Here is a 20,000-nt window from a genome sequence, read left to right as displayed (position 1 = left end):
CGGAAACATTCCTAAGGATATTTAGGAGTTGTGGAATACCTGTAGGATGACTGATACTGAGATCAGTCAAAAGCAGAGTATTTACATTCTCCCTAGTGAGACAATGAGCTTCTAGATATCAGACACAGAGCATCTTTAAGCAAGTGTGGATCAGCTAAACCAAGGGCTTAGAGTTTAAGGATTCCTTATAGTATTCTTACAGTGTGATGCATTCCTGTATAAAGTTTAGAGTTCCTTGTCCATGGAGAGGGTGGGAACGACAACCCTGCCTAGCAGCAGTGTCAAGTAGCTCTTTCTCTACGTATACATGTCGCACTAGAGGGGTGGCATGTACACTGATTTTGGTTCTTTGTACAAACAAAAATAGGATTATTGTATGAGAGCATGAAGAGGCGAGAGGGCTTAGAAGAGGAATGAACAATCACTCAGTACTTAACTCTGTGCCAGGTACTATATACACATTTCCTCAGTCAAGTCCCATGGCAACAGTCTTGAATTCTAATTATCCCCATTTTAAAGGTGATGAGACTGACACACAAGAGGTCAAATGACTTGCTCTAAGTCACATGCCTAGAAGTGAAAACGCTGGGAATGGACCACATCTGTCTCTAAAATTCATCCTTTACCTACCTACCTTCTCTTTTCAATGTATGATTTCACACTGACGAGTGTACACATACTTAATGGGCACGCACGCGCACACAATCCTCTTATTTTAGGTCTATAAATACACGTTAAGAAAAGGAAGGAGGTAAAAGAAACAAAATCTCAACAACCAATTTTCTGTTAGTATAAGTCAGGTATTTCCTGGTGAGACAGAAAAGCCATTGTCAGAAACACAATAAGACGACTGCAGTATCTAGTTACTTCCTCATGAGGTCGGGGCAGGGGCGCTGCTGCCTGCCACACAGGCTCTGGAGTCACTTAGTCCTGGATTCAAAATCCAGCTCTGCCGCTTGATTTGCTGTGTGACCCTGCACAAGTTATTGAGTCTGAACCTCAGTGTCTGCGTCTCTAAGATGGGCACAGTATTGGCTTCCTCCTGGGCGGTTGTGAGGATTCAATGAAAGAATATTGGCCCAGGGTTTCAAGCATAGACATGCTCAGTAACTAGCAGCAGCTGTTATCATCATGGCCACCCCCATCATCATCTATTCATCACTGACACTGTCCTCATTTTGAGTCCAGAGAGGAGGCTTTACCGGGGGGAGGGTCTTTAAAAGCACCAGAACCTCTCGCTAATATTGCCGCTGGTATAGGTTGGGATGCTATTTAGGAGAGGGGTGCTTATAACGATGTTCTTTGGTAATGGAACTCACTGGTATGGGGCTCAAAGTAAATGTGTCTTATGTAAGATTATTTTCCATTGGAAGTAAAAGCTACTGTACTGCTCTTGTCACCAAGGAGTCACCATGATCTGTGGTGTGTAGTGAACTACAGTATGAGCTTTCAAAGCTTCCTTAACTCCATAAACTCTGACAGCACCCCTCTATTTCAGAAGGGGTGGATTTGAAGCCCCTCTTCCCTTTTCTGCATTGTCTCTTACTAACCTCCTTTGAAATCTTCCTATTACCTAAAGAAATATTCTTCCTGACTCTGCCCTTACTCATCTCCATATCTTCTCCTTTGGCTGCATCACCACATGCACCTTTTGCTTTGGATACACTCGGAGCCACTCAAATCAGCAACACCCTATCAAGCCTCTTCTCTTTTCCCGTGAGACTCAGAGCATTCGTGGTGTAGCAGCTGAAGCAAGACAGCCTGGGTTTGAGGTGGCATCTTAGGCAAATTACTAAACTCTCTGAGCATCAATATCCTCATCTGTAAAATGGGGACATTAATATCTACTTCTTGGAGTTGCTGTGAAGATAAGAGAAATAATGTTTGCAAAGTACAGATATACAGGGAGGACCCCGCACTTGTAAGGTATAGTTGTTCTTTATTTTCAAAGTATAGTTATCCTCTATTACTATTATTTATAAGTGCTGTTGCTGTTATGGTCATTATTATTACAATGTTTTTTCCGTCTGTTCCACAACTCTTTCTCCAACCTCACCCAGCAACACTCTCTGCCTGTGTTGTGCTCCTCCCCTTGGCTGTCATGAAACCTTCAACAGACCTCTGCCATCACAGTTTATTTATTTTCTTACACCCTGCCTCATAGTCAAGAGAATCGGAGGCCCTTTTAAAGAACCACCACAAGGAAAAGTAAACAAAATCCAGGGTGAAGTTAGTTGAGTCTAGGTGGAAGATCAATAGACAAAATTAATAATATAGGATCCTATTTGTTTACTAGAGTTATGTTGCAAATTAGCTTTGAGCTTTCAAGCTGCTAATTCAACAAGAAAGAGAAACCAGTTCTATTCTTCACAGTATTTAAGATAAACTCAAGACAGCTGTTCTGAAAGACATAGTCTTCCTGTTACTGACTCTCTTGAGATCATTCTTTCCAGGTCTTGGATAAAGGTGTTTCTGTGATGTAGTATACAACCTCCTAAATGATAATGACACAATAATGAATTTAGTAACCTTATCATACTGTGGTTTAATAATTGATTTTCATGTTTATTTCCTTCTCTAGACTGTGCACACCTGTATACAGGATCCATGTGTTATTCAACTTTGTATACTAAGCACTGGACATAGTGAGAGATAATAATAATTTTTTTTGTTAAATGATGAATATGTGTTTTAAAACTTTTGTCTGCAAATATATGTTACTAATTTTGAGAAATCAGAAACAGTTCTGAGGTGTACCGAAGTATCAGCTTTCTTCATTTCCTATCTGTTCTGTTTCTGTTTTTCTAGGTCGTTGTTCATCATATGCATAACTTTATCCTTAGAAAATACATTACAAGAACTTTCTGGGGTAGATTTACTATACAGTTGGGTTCTTCCAACTTGCTAGCTGCATATAATTACTTCCTTAGAAAAGTCATAGCCACTTGCTTTATGGAAACTATGTTGACAAGATTCCATTCACCATCAAAGTGAAGTTCTACATTTCACAGAGAATGAAAATACCAATGAACTCGTCTGGTATGACTTGTACCTGACAAAGAGTGGAAGCTGGGATGGCTTTAGTGTTCTGAGCTAATTGCTACAGAACATTTGCATTGTCACAAATAAAGTCATTCATTTAGAATTTAAAATGCTCCCAAGCTTTAAAAGACCTATTACAAAGAAATATGATTGTTGCTGAGTAGGGAAGCCTTGTCTTCCTTGTGCTTCCAATAAGAATAGTTTGAAGTCCTTTTAGCAAGGATTTGGGGGCCTTACCATGTGTAAAAGGATGTGAATGACAAATGTCATCCTCTTCCTCATTGTTTAGGCTCTCTGAGAGAATTATTAGCTAGTTCCTCCAGCTCTGTACTGAACAGGAGCCTGGGAAGCTACCAAGAGTTCTTATTCTTTAGTTCAATCTAGTTTATTATCATATTTTAGTAATAGAAATTTTAGGTGTTAAGAGCTAAGGGGGTAAGAGACATTCTGAGGAGGGTAGATCCCAACAACCCCATTTCCTTTTACAAAAAAGAAAGACTACTGATATGAGATCCTTCCATGTGGGAATGGCAAAGGGAACAGGATATTCAAGGATGACATTCCATCACCTTCTCTCTTTGCCAGTACAGTCACTCATTTGCAGCTTAACTCCTCCCTCCCCTTTTCATTATGGAATAGAATGGAAACTTAAGATAAGTTCATATGTGGCAGTACTTTGTAGCTCTGGATGGACCTGAAGAACTTAAAAAGCAAACAAAAACAGAGAGGACTCAGGCCCACCCTAACTCAACTGAGCCACAATCTCCAAATGGGGTACAGGCATTGACATTTTTTAAAAAAAGCTTCCCAGATAACTCTGTAGTGCAGCGAGGGTTGCAATCCCCTAAGTTAGAAGCTGAGAAGGTGGGAGAATGTAGTTGAATAAGGACTTTCTTGCCTTATTCAACTGGAAGTCGCTTTTTCTGTGTAGGGCCCTGGGGAATACTAGGAAATGCTCTTTTGCTCTAGAAGAGAGGACACGTGTCAACAAAAGGGTGAGACATGCACAGAGGGAAGGAAATCTTTGCAGCTGATGGATGATATGCTGCCAAAGGTAGTCCCAGCTCAGAGTCCTGTGTGACTGCCACCTCCTTCACCGTGGGGAAGCCATGGAAGAAACAGGGGGAAAGTCGTACATCCTGAGCCCATCAGTACACACAGGACAGGTCTGCTGGGTGATGAAGGCCGTCATCTGACCCTCACCACCAGTGCTCCCTCCATATTCCAGCTTGTTAGCTCTCCACCTTGCTTCTCCTGGGTTTTTGGAGAGGGGCACTTTTACTGCATAGTCACAAATGACACCTTTTGTACCCACTGGTCACTATCACATCATCTTGACCTCAGTTGACAGATTAGAAATGGATCTTTGGCTCAGTGTGAGAGACGAAGACAGCAACTTTCGAGTGGAGATTGTACCACGAGTAAAATATTTCCAAGATGATCAAGGGGCTACACTAATTACTCCAATGCATGAGGTAGCCAGTGCTCAATAAATATTTGTTGAATAAATGCCTGGAGGGAGGCAGGTGTGTAGGAAAGGTCATAGCTCTATGCTGTTTTCCAGTTTAACTCTCCCATAAAATACATGTTGTGACAGAACTTATGGTGAAGCTTAGGGCCAACTTATGTGCTATAACCAATCTGCATTTGGGTAATGATCCATGGAATGCTTCAAAACAGAGAATCTTTCAAGACTTTCTCGTGATAGTGAAAAAGTCATCCCACTTCAGTGATGAAAGATTTGGATCTGCTGTCTTGTGTTACAACAGAAATGTGCTCAAATGGCAAAGCACTACATTAGGGACAAAATATGGGAGCACCAGGAGGCAGCTACTCAGCACTGGGTGTGGGAAGGTTGGCTTGTGGTTTGGGGTTGCAGCTCAGTATGTCATCCCTTCTATGCAAACCTGCTCCTTTTGGGGCTTCCCAAAATCTATTTTACTGGGAGCATAGATTTTTTTTAAGGAGAGAATAATTCCTGAATGGAATCACAGTATGAATTTCCAGGTTGCTTGGAATTCCATAGGTTTTGCTTGACCCTAATTCTGACTCCCATACTTCTGGATGGTCAGGAAAGTGTGTGTTGCTTCCTCACATCTGAACCCCTAAACTGTAGCTACACTAGTAGCCAAACACACACACTGCCCGCTCTCTGTCTGTATTTTTATTCATTTAAATACAAGCTTTGAGAAGACCCCATAAAGTTTTCTCTACTATCCAGTTGAGATAGATGGAATAAAAACTTCCTCTTGCTTCAGAAACTAAGAGAAGATAATAACTCTACAGGGATCTTCTGGGGCCAACCCTCTCGATAGAAGGCAGGACACTGTGTTAAGAGCTTGGTCACTGCAGTCACATTGCCGGCATTCACATCCAAGCCCCACCACATCCTAGGCATATGATCTTTTGCACATTATTTACCCTCCCTGAGCTTCAGAATTTTTCATCTATAAAGCTGGAATAAAAGTAAGACCACTGTAACCTCACCTCTCTTTCGGCCTGTACGGCAGCAGAGGTTCAGACGGTCCCGGGCCTGTGGCCGCTTGGCCTCTGACGGCTGGGGCGCAGGGCAGGAGCGTGCAGCTGCCCTGAGTCTAGTGAGGCTGGCGCCGCGGCCGGTCCCTGAACGCGTGGAGTGCAGCGGCCTGGTCTGGCCTCCGCCACGCTGTCGGTTTTAATTTTTGTTCAGGTGAAAGATGGACGCTTGAAGCATAGACTGCTGCTAGCTGACTACTTACTATCTGGGAGCAGAAAGATGACCTAAGGATGTCCTCGGTGAGGGACTTGACAACTCGATCTTCGGGAGTTGCTTAGAGTATTTAAAATTTCCAGGATTGCTAAAAAAATACTGCTTTTGGATAGTCCATAAATGTACATCTAAAACAGTGGGGCTATAAATAAAATAATTTAATGTGCAAAAAGAATAGGGCTTCCCTGGTGGTGCAGTGGTTGGGAGTCCGCCTGTCGATGCAGGGGACACGGGTTCGTGCCCTGGTCCGGGAAGATCCCATATGCTGCGGAGCGGCTGGGCCAGTGAGCCAGGGCCGCTGAGCCTGTGCGTCCGGAGCCTGTGCTCCGCAAGGGGAGAGGCCACAACAGTGAGAGGCTCGTGTACCACAAAAATAAGTAAATAAATAAATAAATAAATAATTTAAAAAAGTAAGACCACCTCATAAAGTTGTTGAGCATATTAAATAAATTAAAATGAGTAAATCACTTAAGACCAGTGCCTAGATGTAAGTACTCAATAAATGCTACTGTGATTCATCAGATATTTGTTTCTCAAATGGTCTTTGCTAGGCACTTTGGTAGCGGGTGCAGGTAGGGGGCAAAGATCAACCAGACACACAGTCTAGCAGGGGAGATAAAACAGAAACAAAAAAAAAACTACAAAATAGGCTTTCCATACTATGACGTATGCCTTAGAGTGCTTTGAAAATCTAGAAATTTTAAAAGTACTAGATGAAAGACTGATGTTTTAAATCTACTTTATTTCAAAAAAATGAGCTTTGGATAAATGGAAGAATTAAATCTATTTTACTTGGAGCAGTTTCTAAAAACAGACTAATTGAATCCCGCCTCTTGAAAGATTTCTTCCCAATTCTAACACTTAAGTGACAAGTTTCTTTCTATAAATGTCCATTCATTATTCCCTACTGTACCTGGGGGAAATGTGAACTTGCTTTATGAATGAGGGTGGGAAGACCGAGTCACGTGTTACTTCCTCTTGCCCTTTCTGGACATGAGGGTGTCTGGTCCAGGGACATAGTGTCCAAGTGGGAGGTGGAATCATGGCCAGCTGAGAAGAGTATGTTTATCTTCGTGCTGAAACTCTCATAGCTAAGGAGTCTGTCGTCCATTCCCCACCAGGCAGAGCTTCCCACATGCGGATATATTTTCAAATAAATGAGCTGTCTTCCCTTCCCTAGTAGTAGTGGCAAGTTATTTAGTTGGCATTGATTTCTAATGTCTATTTTAGGTGTATCTTATGTAGAAGGGGGATTCATCGCTTAGCCATTACTATTGACCAATTATTTGGAAAACTTGATATTTTACTCTCAGCAGAAATGACACTGTGCACTGTCAATCATGCCATGAAGCCCCCAGGACCTGCTAGATACACAGACTCATTTTTTAAAATTTCAGAGCCAGTAGGCATGCATTTAAAAATGTTTTTTATTCATCCCTTCCTATTCCCATAAAACACCTCTTAAATTTTATTGCTGGGTGCAGGAGGAGGTTATTGTTATCAAAGGTAACAAGAGATTGAGCAAAAGTAATGAGTTATAAACTTGGGGAATAGAGCTTAGCTTGAAGGAGACTAAAAGACGACACTATTTCAACATCTTTCAGTATTAAGAGACAAGACTAGATCAATTCTCCTCCACTGGTGTCTGCCAACCCTGACTCACTGGCTTTAGTCCTTTAAGTCTCATGTACACTTTCATGAATGTATCAGTGTGCTAGGCACTGGGAAGAGGAAAATGAATACAACACAACCCCTTCACCAAGGGGGCCCATACTCCAACGGGGCAGACACACAAGTTGGATGACCAACCACCCCAGGTTTGTCTAGGACTAAAGCATTTCCCAGGGTGCGGGACTTCCTTTTCTAAAACCTGGACTGTCCTGGGTAAATTGGGCTGAGTTGGTCACTCTATAAGCGGTCAGAAAATTTGTATGCACACAGTGGGGACTCCAAAGAAGAAAAGACAACTTAGTCTGATAGTTCAGGGAAGCTTCACAAAGGAAGTGACAGTTAAACAGATTCTAAGAGGATAGATGTATTTTGCCAGATGGAGAAGGAGGCATTTTAGGAAGAGAATAGTGGATTCAAAGGTGTTTGGGAATATCCATCCTGCTTAGCCAGAGTAGGGGGCTCGTGAATACACACATGCGTATGTTTGCATGTGGGTGGTGCCGTGAGAGCAGGAGGCATGGGGGAGAGGATGAACTTCAAGACGGGGAGGATACTTCCAAGCCATGGGATGAGGTTTTGTTTTGTTTCAAGTTTCCCTACTTCCATTATGGCTTTTGTCTAATGGCTGGCCATAACTTGGAAAGTCTCCATCCTGGAGGATGTGCCTTATTCCTGAACTTGGGGGGATTACAGAATGAGTTTTGCCATATTAACCACATAGGAAAAGTTGCAGTGCTCCCTAGAATTCTCAGTCATTTCAGCATCATTTAGTCGTTACCTCCAATGTACTGGTTATTGTACTCACCCGGTATTATGAGGATGGACAAGATGCTCTCTGACTGTGAAGAATCACATTACCCAGGGAACTGACCTTACAATGTGCTGGGAAGGGTGAGAATAATCTGACTTGTAATATACTGTATGTTGAACTGGATTGCAATTTATTAATAACTTAGGTATGAGTTGTTAAAATATGAAGTCACAATATAGCCTAAGTCTACTGAACTCCAAAAAATATGACTCAGTATCAAAAACCTGTGCATACACATCACTCATATATAATGTTAGACATACACAGCCATGGGTACAGGAATACTTTGGGCCTGACATCAAGGTGAGTCAGAGAATTACCAAGCACACTCAGAACAGTGAGGCATCATGAAGGCGACATCACTGATGTCTAGGATTATCCAGGAAGGAGGGAGTCAGGGAAAGAGTACCAGTGAGAGGAGACGGACACGACTGGGAACAAGACTGTGAGATTTTGAAAGTCAACATGACAGGAAGATAATTCCAACTTTATAGAATAGCAAACCTCCCCAGGTTTCCAAGTCTAATATTCAGAGTGAGAAAAAGATTAAAAAAATATTATTCTTGACTACTGAGTCTCTAACACTGTTAAGACCAGAGAAAAATAAAACACATAGCTATTCCTTTCATATGTTAGAAGGTAATGCAGGAAGAATTAGAAAACAAAGCAAAATTAAGAGTACTTTTGATGAGTCTTAGGGAGAAAAAGATCTTTTGCCAGATACCTAGAATCTGCAGAGAACCTTTCAATACCTTGCCATTAATAAGTGGCCATGGGGCCTGACTGGGCAGGAGCCTGTCATTCTGAGAAGATAAGGACCCTGGGAAGATAAGAAAGGCATGGAAGAGAAGTCGTGGGAAGAGAGGATAAAGGTTCAGCAGAACCAAAAGCAAAGAAAGGTGGCAGTAGGTTGCTTCACTGTTGTGTTTAATAGATTGTTTTTTTGGGAAAACTATTGCTGCAGAGTTTTATATAATTAACACACAATGTCTAAAATTATGCCATTACGAGAAGAGCAAAGTTCTGAGATGACAGTTTCATGTATCTGTAACAGGGGATGTATTTTTATGTAACTTGTTTGTTCCTTTGCACAATACACATGTAGGGTTGGTGAATTTAGGCTCCCATGTTGGCCGAGCTTGTATTTTCCATTCTAAAGCTGGAAATAAAGAAGACGAAAGGTGTGACATTGGATATTTCACAAGAACGTTCTGTCTTGCACGCTTCTAAAGTTACTTGGTTGCCGTTCAGATTTAAATTCTATTTAACAGATGCCACATTTGTGGAAAGAAATAGTTGTTTGACAAATGAATGTCGGCCTTGTAAATAAAAGACAGAATAATGGGAGAACGGTGGGTAGTAGCGAGAGATGGGAAATAATATTCATTGAGGAAATACTATATGCCACACCCTCAGGTATATATGTTCCTTGCTTTTAATTCAGCAGCTCCTCAGATAGTGTAAACAATTTTCTGCAGTTCTCACAGTAAGAAGCAGATACGTGAATCAAACCCACCTCTGCGTAGTGCCAACTCCAACAACATTGATTTAGGTGATTCTGAGACAAATATACATTTACTTTTCAATTATAATTCTTATGTATATGTAGACTTGGGCTATCTTTAGTGATCTGTGACTACTTCAGCCAGGTGATTCTCAATTATCAGTGTTATTTGTGAAACTGGGAACTTTCACGGCATTGTAAATTACATGCTGGTTTTTGGAAGATAAAACCGTGAAAATATAGCACATTATTTTGATTACTAAATGATTTTTTTTAAAGAACCCAATGATTATGTGCATAGAAATAGGGGCTGAATATGTTTTATAAGAAAACATGTATGTGTGTGTATGTTTTGCATATTGTAAAAAGTGAGCAATGAAACGATAATGAGAATATGGGCGGGAAGCCAGGAGACCGGCTCTGGGTGACCTAGTTTTCAAACTAGAAGAGTTTCCTCCAAGGGCTGCCTTTTAGCCTCACTTAGGGCTAATCCTAACTCTGCTTTTCTTGAACTTTGCCCTTACCAACTCTGGAAATGGAACATGGGCCACTGTCTCTGGCAATCATGATAATGATAATAAGAGTCTGTACTCATATTTATGAGTGCGGTTAGAGCTGTATGTGAGTGAGAATGGGGGTAGTCAATAATAACAACTACGTATGTCTTGTCTCAAACCTTGAAAAGGACAGGTTAGGTCCTGCTGAAGTCCAGTGATACAATAAGAAATGAAAACATGGTACTTACAGAAATTCTTTATGTGGTAACAAGGGGGAACCTCGAGTGCAGGTAAGACCCTCCCCTTGACGCTCACATAAGAGTTCCCTGTAAATGGTGGATTAGGCCATGAGCAGTAACATAGGTGAGGGGAGCCACCTGCACTCTGGTTTCCTCAATCTCACACGGACCTCTTGGGCTTCACCAGAGTGAAAGCCACTTACAATGAGTCTCAGTTATCATTCTCTGTTATTTTAAAGATCAAACCAGCATTTGAAGTTTAAACCACATTTGAAGATTAAGTCTACCTCTCACTACCTTTGTAAAGTTCCCCTAATATCTCTGAACTGCAATGGCCTCATCTGTTTATATCCTATTCACCTCACAGGACTGTTCTGAAGAGAAATATGTGAAAGTGTTTAAAGATGAAGCACTGTATAGATTTTAATATTATCTTGTTGTACTGAGAGTATGGGAGTCAAGTGTAACTTAAATATGGACAGCATCAGGTCTCTTAATTCCTGTCCTGGGCTGCAACTCTATTTCTACCGCCTACGAGCTTGATGGTCTGGCTTCTTTAAGTTTCTCTGTCTGTAAAACATGAATAATAGTATCTAACATACAGTGCTGTGGTAATGACTAAATGAATTATGTGAAATGCTTAATACATACCAAGTGCTTAGGAGACGGTAGCTATTAATATGACTTTTCTGGGTTGACTGATAGTTATTAACTATTTACATATTAAGTCAACGCCCCCAACTAACTTACTAAGTAATATTATAGAAAAAAGAAAGATAATAATTCTTATCATTTTATCTATCTGAAAATATATTCATATGTTTTATGATGCCCAATTAAAACTGGAGAAAGTGAAGTAAGAATAAAATGAGGGGACTTTGTCAACCTCTGTATATGAATGTTGTGCTTAGTGGAAATTTGAACTAAGCTCTTTTCATTATGACAGACTCAATAAATGGTACTTAATAAGCTTTCAGAAACCACACACCTAATGGTGAGGACTTTCTTCTGGACTACGTTAATGCAAAATTAATTTTATTGGTTTATCAAAGCAAATAGTCTCTTTTTGCCTAGAGTAAATCCAGTTAAGCTCAGCCACAGAACATAATTTTTTTCTAGATAATTTAAAAGTTCATCTTACTTAGCTAGATTGAACATATGAAAGTTGATAATAAAAAATGTGTGATCCGTCCATTTTTATTACACAATTAGCTGTCTATTATAACATATTTTCATCTAAAGTCATCTGTTAAACACTAGTAATAAATAATGTTTAACAATGTCACCTTGTACTATAAAAAAAGGAAAACAATATCCTTTCAAATGTATTCAGCTTTGACAGCGGTGAGACAAATATAGTTCTTACCTGACTTTTTGTTTATAACCTTATCTTTATCTTTCTGAGTTTTATTTAATGATAATCAGTCTCATATCTGTAGATATCAAATACACTTCTATTTGTAAGGAGGTTCTTTTATAATAATCCACCATTTTTGGAAGTCTTCTTTCTTCAACACTCACACGATGGGATTGTTAAAATCATTAAAATAAAATAAAAAAATGGTAATATATGTTATTGTCTAGCCAAATAACAAGTAGAAATGGAAATAAAAGGCTTTTACATTTTAAGTACTCTTTGATCAGCACGCATAATGAGAAAATAACGAGGCTTATTTAACACAGGAAAATGGCTGGTGGAGCCTGAACCAAGATGGCAGAGTAGAAGGACATGTTCTCACTCCTTCTTGTGAGAACACCAGAATCACAAATAGCTGCTGGACAATCATCGACAGGAAGACACTGGAACTCACCAAAAAAGATACCACACATCCAAAGACAAAGGAGAAGCCACAATGAGACAGTAGGAGGGGTAAAATCACAGCAAAATCTAATCCCATAACTGCTGGTTGGGTGACTCACAGACTGGAGAACACTTATACCACAGAAGTCCACACACTGGAGTGAAGGTTCTGAGCCCCACGTCAGGCTTCCCAACCTGGGGGTCTGGCAGCAGGAGGAGGAATTACTAGAGAATCAGACTTTGATGACTAGTGGGAATTGATTGCAGAACTTCGACAGGACTGGGGGAAACAGACTCCACTCTTGGAGGGCACACACAAAGTAGTGTGCGCATTGGGACCCGGGGAAGGAGCAGTGACCCCAGGGGAGAATGAAGCAGACCTACCTGCTAGTGTTGGAAGGTCTCCTGTAGAGGCTGGGGGGTGGCTGTGGCTCACCATGGGGACAAGCACACTGGCAGCAGAAGTTCTGGGAAGTACTCCTTGGCTTGAGCCCTCCCAGAGTCCACAATTAGCCCCACAAAAGAGCCCAGGTAGGCTCCAGTGTTGGGTTGCCTCAGGCCAAACAACCAACAGGGAGGGAACCCAGCCCCACCCATCAGCAGTCAAGTGGATTAAAGTTTTACTGAGTTCTGCCCACCAGAGAAACAGTTAGCTCTACCCACCACCAGCCCCTCCTATTAGGAAACCTGCACCATCCTCTTAGATAGCCTCATCCACCAGAGGGCAGACAGCAGAAGCAAGAAGAACTACAATCCTGCAGCCTGTGGAACAAAAACCACATTCACAGAAAGATAGACAAGATGAAAAGGCAGAGGGCTATGTACCAGATGAAGGAACAAGATAAAACCCCAGAGAAACAACTAAATGAAGTGGAGATAGGCAAACATCCAGAAAAATAATTCAGAATAAAGATAGGGAAGATGATCCAGGACCCTGGAAAAAGAATGGAAGCAAAGGTGGAGAAGATGCCAGAAATGTTTAACAAAGATGTAGAAGAATTAAAGAACAAACAAACAGAGATGAACAATACAATAACTGAAATGAACACTACACTAGATGGAATCAATAGCAGAATAACTGAGGCAGAAGAACAGATAAGTGACCTGGAAGACAGAATGGTGGAATTCACTGCTGAAAAACAGAATAAAGAAAAAAGAATGAAAAGAAATGAAGACAGCATAAGAGGCCTCTGGGACAACATTAAATGCAACAACATTCACATTATAGGGGTCCCAGAAGGAGCAGAGAAAGAGAAAGGACCCGAGAAAATATTTGAAGAGATTATAGTCGAAAACTTCCCTAACATGGGAAAGGAAAAAGCCACCCAAGTCCAGGAAGCATAGTGAGTCCCATACAGGATAAACCCAAGGAGAAACATGCCGAGACATATAGTAATCAAATTGGCAAAAATTAAAGGCAAAGAAAAATTACTGAAAGCAGCAAGGGAAAAATGACAAAAAACATACAAGGGAACTCCCGTAAGGTAAACAGCTGATTTCTCAGCAGAAACTCTACAAGCCAGAAGGGAGTGGCATGATATACTTAAAGTGATGAAAGGGAGAACCTACAACCAAGATTAATCTACCCTGCAAGGATCTCATTAAGATTCGATGAAGAAATCAAACGCTTTACAGACAAGCAAAAGCTAAGAGAATTCAGCACTACCAAACCAGCTCTACAACAAATGCTAAAGGAACTTCTCTAAGTGGGAAACACAAATAAAAAAAGGACCTGCAAAAACAAACCCAAAACAATTAAGAAAATGGTCATAGGAACATACATATTGATAATTACCTTAAATGTGAATGGATTAAATGCTCCAACCAAAACACACAGGCTTGCTGAATGGATACAAAAACAAGACCCATATATATGCTGTCTACAAGAGACCCACTTCAGACCTAGGGACACATACAGACTGAAAGTGAGGGGATGGAAAAAGATATTCCATGCCAATGGAAATCAAAAGAAAGCTGGAGTAGCTATACTCATATCAGATAAAATAGACTTTAAAATAAAGAATGTTACAAGAGAGAAGCAAGGACACTACATAATGACCGAGGGATCAATCCAAGAAGAAGATATAACAATTATAAATATATACGCACCCAACATAGGAGCACCTCAATACATAAGGAAACTGCTAACAGCTGTAAAAGAGGAAATCGACAGTAACAAATAATAGTGAGGGACTTTAACATCTCACTCACACCAATGGACAGATCATCCAAAATGAAAATAAATAAAAAGAAGCTTTAAATGACACAATAGACCAGACAGATTTAACTGATATTTATAGGACATTCCATCCAAAAACAGCAGATTACACTTTCTTCGCAAGTGCGCACGGAACATTCTCCAGGATAGATCACACCTTGGGTCACAAATCAAGGCTCAGTAAATTTAAGAAAACTGAAATCATATCAAGCATCTTTTCTGACCACAACGCTATGAGATTAGAAATGAATTACAGGGGGAAAAACGTAAAAAACACAAACACATGGAGGCTAAACACTACGTTACTAAATAACCAAGAGATCACTGAAGAAATCAAAGAGGAAATCAAAAATTACCTAGAGACAAATGACAATGAAAACACGACGAACCAAAACCTACGGGATGCAGCAAAAGCAGTTCTAAGAGGGCAGTTTATAGCTATACAAGCCTACCTCAAGAAACAAGAAAAATCTCAAATAAAAAAATCTAACCTTACACCTAAAGGAACTAGAAAAAGAAGAACAAACAAAACCCAAAGTTAGCAGAATGAAAGAAATCATAAAGATCAGAGCAGAAACAAATGAAATAGAAACAAAGAAAACAATAGCAAAGATCAATAAAACTAAAAGCTGGTTATTTGAGGAGATAAACAAAATTGATAAACCATTAGCAAGACTCATCAAGAGACGACGGAGAAGACAAAAATCAATAAAGTTAGAAATGAAAAAGGAGAAGTTACAACAGACACTGCAGAAATACAAAGCATCCTAAGAGACTACTACCAGCAACTCTATGCCAATAAAATAGACAACCTGGAAGAAATGGACAAATTCTTAGAAAGGTATAACCATCCAAGACTGAACCAGGAAGAAACAGAAAATATGAACAGACCAATCACAAGGAATGAAGTTGAAACTGTGATTAAAAATCTTCCAACAAACTAAAGTCCAAGACCAGATGGCTTCACAGGTGAATACTATCAAACATTTAGAGAAGAGCTAACACCTATCCTTCTCAAAGTCTTCCAAAAAATTGCAGAGGAAGGAACACTCCCAAACTCATGAGGCCACCATCACCCTGATACCAAAACCAGACAAAGATACTACAAAAAAAGAAAATTACAGACCAATATCACTGATGAAAATAGATGCAAAAATCCTCAACAAAATACTAGCAAACAGAATCCAATAACACATTAAAAGGATCATACAGGGCTTCCCTGTTGGCGCAGTGGTTGAGAGTCTGCCTGCCGATGCAGGGGACACGGGTTCATGCCCCGGTCCAGGAAAATCCCACATGCCGCGGAGCGGCTGGGCCCGTGAGCCATGGCCGCTGAGCGTGCGCGTCTGGAGCCTGTGCTCCGCAACAGGAGAGGCCACAACAGTGAGAGGCCCATGTACCACAAAAAAAAAAAAAAAAAAAAAAAAAGGATCATACAGCATGATCAGCTGGGATTTATCCCAGGGATGCAAGGATTCTTCAATATATGCAAATCAATCAATGTGATAAACCATATTAACATATTAAAGGAGAAAAACCATATGATCATCTCAATAGATGCAGAAAAAGCTTTTGACAAAATTCAACACCCATTTATGATAAAAACTCTCCAGAAAGTGGGCATAGAGGGAACCTTCCTCAACATAATAAAGGCCATATACAACAAACACACAGCAAACATCATTCTCAATGGGGAAAAACTGAAAGCATTTCCTCTAAGATCAGGAACAAGACAAGGATGTCCACTGTCACAGCTATTATTCAACATAGTTTTGGAAGTCCTAGCCATGGCAATCAGAGAAGAAAAAGAAATAAAAGGAATACAAATTGGAAAAGAAGAAATAAAACTGTCACTGTTTACAGATGACCTGATACTATACATAGAGAATCCTAAAGATGCCATCAGAAAACTACTAGAGCTAATCAATGAATTTGGTAAAGTTTCAGGATACAAACAATGCACAGAAATCTCCTGCATTCCTATACACTAATGATGAAAAATATGAAAGAGAAATTAAGGAAACACTCCCATTTACCATGGCAACAAAAAGAATAAAATACCTAGGAATAAACCTACCCAAGGAGACAAAAGACCTGTATGCAGAAAACTATAAGACACTGATGAAAGAAATTAAAGATGATACGAACAGATGGAGAGATATACCATGTTCTTGGATTGGAAGAATCAATATTGTGAAAATGACTATACTACCAAAGCAATCTACAGATTCAATGCAATCCATATCAAATTACCAATGGCATTTTTTATGGAACTAGAATAAAAAATCTTAAAATTTGTATAGAGACACAAAAGACCCTGAATAGCCAAAGCAGTCTTCAGGGATAAAAACGGAGCTGGAGGAATCAGACTCCCTGGCTTCAGACTATACTGCAAAGCTACAGTAATCAAGACAATATGGTACTGGCACAAAAACAGAAACACAGATTAATGGAACAAGATAGAAAGCCCAGAGGTAAACCCACACAACTATGGTCAACTAATTTATGACAAAGGAGGCAAGGATATACAATGGAGAAAAGACAGTCTCTTCAACAAGTGGTTCTGGGAAAACTGGACAGCTACATGTAAAAGAATGAAATTAGAACACTCCTTAACATCATAAACAAAAATAAACTCCAAATGGATTCGAGACCTAAATGTAAGACCGGACACTATAAAATTCTTAGAGGAAAACATAGGAAGAACACTCTTTGACATAAATCACAGCAAGACCTTTTTTGATCCACCTCCTAGAGTAATGGAAATAAAAAAATAAATAAAGAAATGGGACCTAATGAAACTTAAAAGCTTTTGCACAGCAAAGGATACCATAAACAAGACAAAAAGACAACCCTCAGAATGGGAGAATATGTTTGCAAATGAATCAACAGACAAAGGATTAATCTCCAAAACATATAAACAGATCATGCAGCTCAATATTAAAGAAACAAACAACCCAATCCAAAAATGGGCAGAAGACCTAAATAGACATTTCTCCAAAGAAGACATATAGATGGCCAAGAAGTACATGAAAAGCTGCTCAACATCACTAATTATTAGATAAATGCAAATCAGAACTACAATGAGGTATCATCTCACACCAGTTAGAATGGGCATCATCAGAAAATATACAAACAACAAATGCTGGGGAGGGTGTGGAGAAAAGGGAACCCTCTTGCACTGTTGGTGGGAATGTAAATTGATACAGCCACTATGGAGAACAGTATGGAGGTTTCTTAAAAAACTAAAAGTAGAATTACCATATGATCTAGCAATCCCACTACTGGGCATATACCCAGAGAAAACCATAATTCAAAAAGGCACAGGCACCCCAATGTTCATTGCAGCACTATTTACAGTAGCCAGGTCATGGAAGCAACCTAAATGCCCATCGACAGACGAATGGATAAAGAAAATATGGTACATATATACAGTGGAATATTACTCAGCCACAAAAAGGAAGAAAATTAGGTCATTTGTTGAGACGTGGATGGATCTAGAGACTGTCATACAGAGTGAAGTAAGTTAGAAAGAGAAAAACAAATATCGTATATTAACACATATATGTGGAACCTAGAAAAATGGTAGAGATGAACTGGTTTGCAGGGCAGAAATTGAGACACAGATGTAGAGAACAAACGTATGGACACCAAGGGGGGAAAGCCGTGGGGGGTGGTGGTGGTGGTGTGATGAATTGGGTGATTGGGGGTGACGTGTATACACTGATGTGTATAAAATTGGTGACTAATAAGAACCTGCTGTATAAATAAATAAACAAAATAAAATTCAAAAATTAAAAAAAAGAGAACAGATGAAAAGCCAAAAAAAGAAAAAAAAAGAATAACACAGAAAAATGGCCAAATTTATCCTTGTTAACACAAAGTGCAGTGGATATTCCTTGAACTAGAAGAAACCTTAGCAATCACCTAATCCAAACCACTCATTTAACAGATAAAAGCCAGTGAGGTTAAGTGTAATTTTGAATTTTGTAAATTCAAAACCATGAATACAAAAAAGGACAAACTATTACTAACATTATGGTCTGTGACACAAAAACAATTTTGAAAAACATTATTTGCATATTAAAAAAGATGAAATTATAGTTCTCATGTGGGGCAGGAGGGCATTACATTTTACCTCTTAAAGGTGACAATCTTCTGGTTTATTCATAATAAAGTGCCAAAGAATGACATCAATCTACTGCTTCCTCTGTTTGACTAAATTTCTTCATCCTTCTGATAGTATCTCTCTGAGCCAAATGTGATTCTAGTTCTGTATATATTAAAGATCGAAAAGACATAAATGCCAGCCAACCCCTTTAATTCCAGAAAGAATCCTTTTCCAACACTAAAGGAAAACCCTGTCATTTTGTTTGAGTAGATAGTCTCCAACACAACATGATCCTGAGGGGTTTTTAGGATAATTTTGACTCTATCCAACTTTTCACTTCATGTGTTCACTTCAGAACTTAGTCTCAGTCTAAGAGATGACTCCAAAGTATGTGGTGATACAGAGTGGCAGCATGAGACAATTTGCAGTTCACTCCCAAGAAACCTAGCATGTTTAATCCAGAGAGAGATTAATAACCAAAAAAAGCTAACTATTTCACAAATTATAGAATGATGACAGTGATCTACTTCTTATTATAACATTGCCTTGGCAAGAGCCACACAGAATTCTCCAGTGAAAGACGGTGGCAGCTTTCTCTGCGTTGCCAAGCAATGAGCTACATGGAATAGAAATAGGTGGTCCCCTCCTCCAGCAGGAGAGACAGCACTTCCGACAGCATCCTAGGACCTCTCGGTGCCGAAATGACACTCCCCACATTCATCTGCTCATATCCCTCTCAACAGGCTGTCTGAAAGTCCCTTGAACAACACTGTCTAAGTGCAGTCTGACCTCCCTGCCTTCATATGGCCAGTCTCGAGCTCTCATGGTCCTATAAAAAAGATGGTGTAGAAGGAGGGAGTATACAAAATGGTGTTTCCAGTTCTGACCATTCCTGCCATCTCTCCTTGCGATGACGAGGGCTCAGGGACATTGCTGCCTCTACCACCGAGTTCCCCTGCTCTGTGCTACCCGTTGTGCTCCTGTGCTGTTTGCCTGTGCTTAAGCTCTCCAGAAGTGCCTAAACAAGAGCCCAATTTAATTTGCTAGATTGATAAAAAAGGTTTAAAGACAAACAAACCAAAAAAAAAAATTTAGTGTTTACATTGCATTCATCTTTCTTCACAAGCACATCCTCAAAGGAAAGATGATGCTGGAGTAATAATTCTTTTGTCTTTTATTATTGACTTCAAGACAAAAAATGATTTATTAGAATTGTAAAAAAAAAAACCACATGTAACTCTGATGTCAAAGTGAATAAATTATCATTATCTGTAAAAGTCCACTTGCAATTAAACCTATTTAAACTTCTGGGTGTCTAAAACATTTTTTATTTGGAAACAGAAGATCTGCTAAATAA

The 20,000-nt window shown here is 39.7% G+C and overlaps 1 protein-coding gene across 3 annotated transcripts in view; it reads right to left on the bottom strand.

Annotated features, from left to right (window-relative positions):
- Positions 1–20,000, bottom strand: part of MAGI2 (membrane associated guanylate kinase, WW and PDZ domain containing 2) — a gene marked incomplete at both ends in the record, with an annotated part of 1,325,315 nt that overhangs the window by 311,268 nt on the left and 994,047 nt on the right. The window lies entirely within an intron of this gene.

The sequence above is a fragment of the Hyperoodon ampullatus genome (genome assembly GCF_949752795.1).
Source record: "Hyperoodon ampullatus genome assembly, chromosome: 9".
NCBI classification, from domain to species: Eukaryota; Metazoa; Chordata; class Mammalia; order Artiodactyla; family Ziphiidae; genus Hyperoodon; species Hyperoodon ampullatus.
The sequence above is the reverse complement of the archived record's forward strand: the minus strand, read 5'-3'. Positions and strand labels throughout refer to the sequence as shown.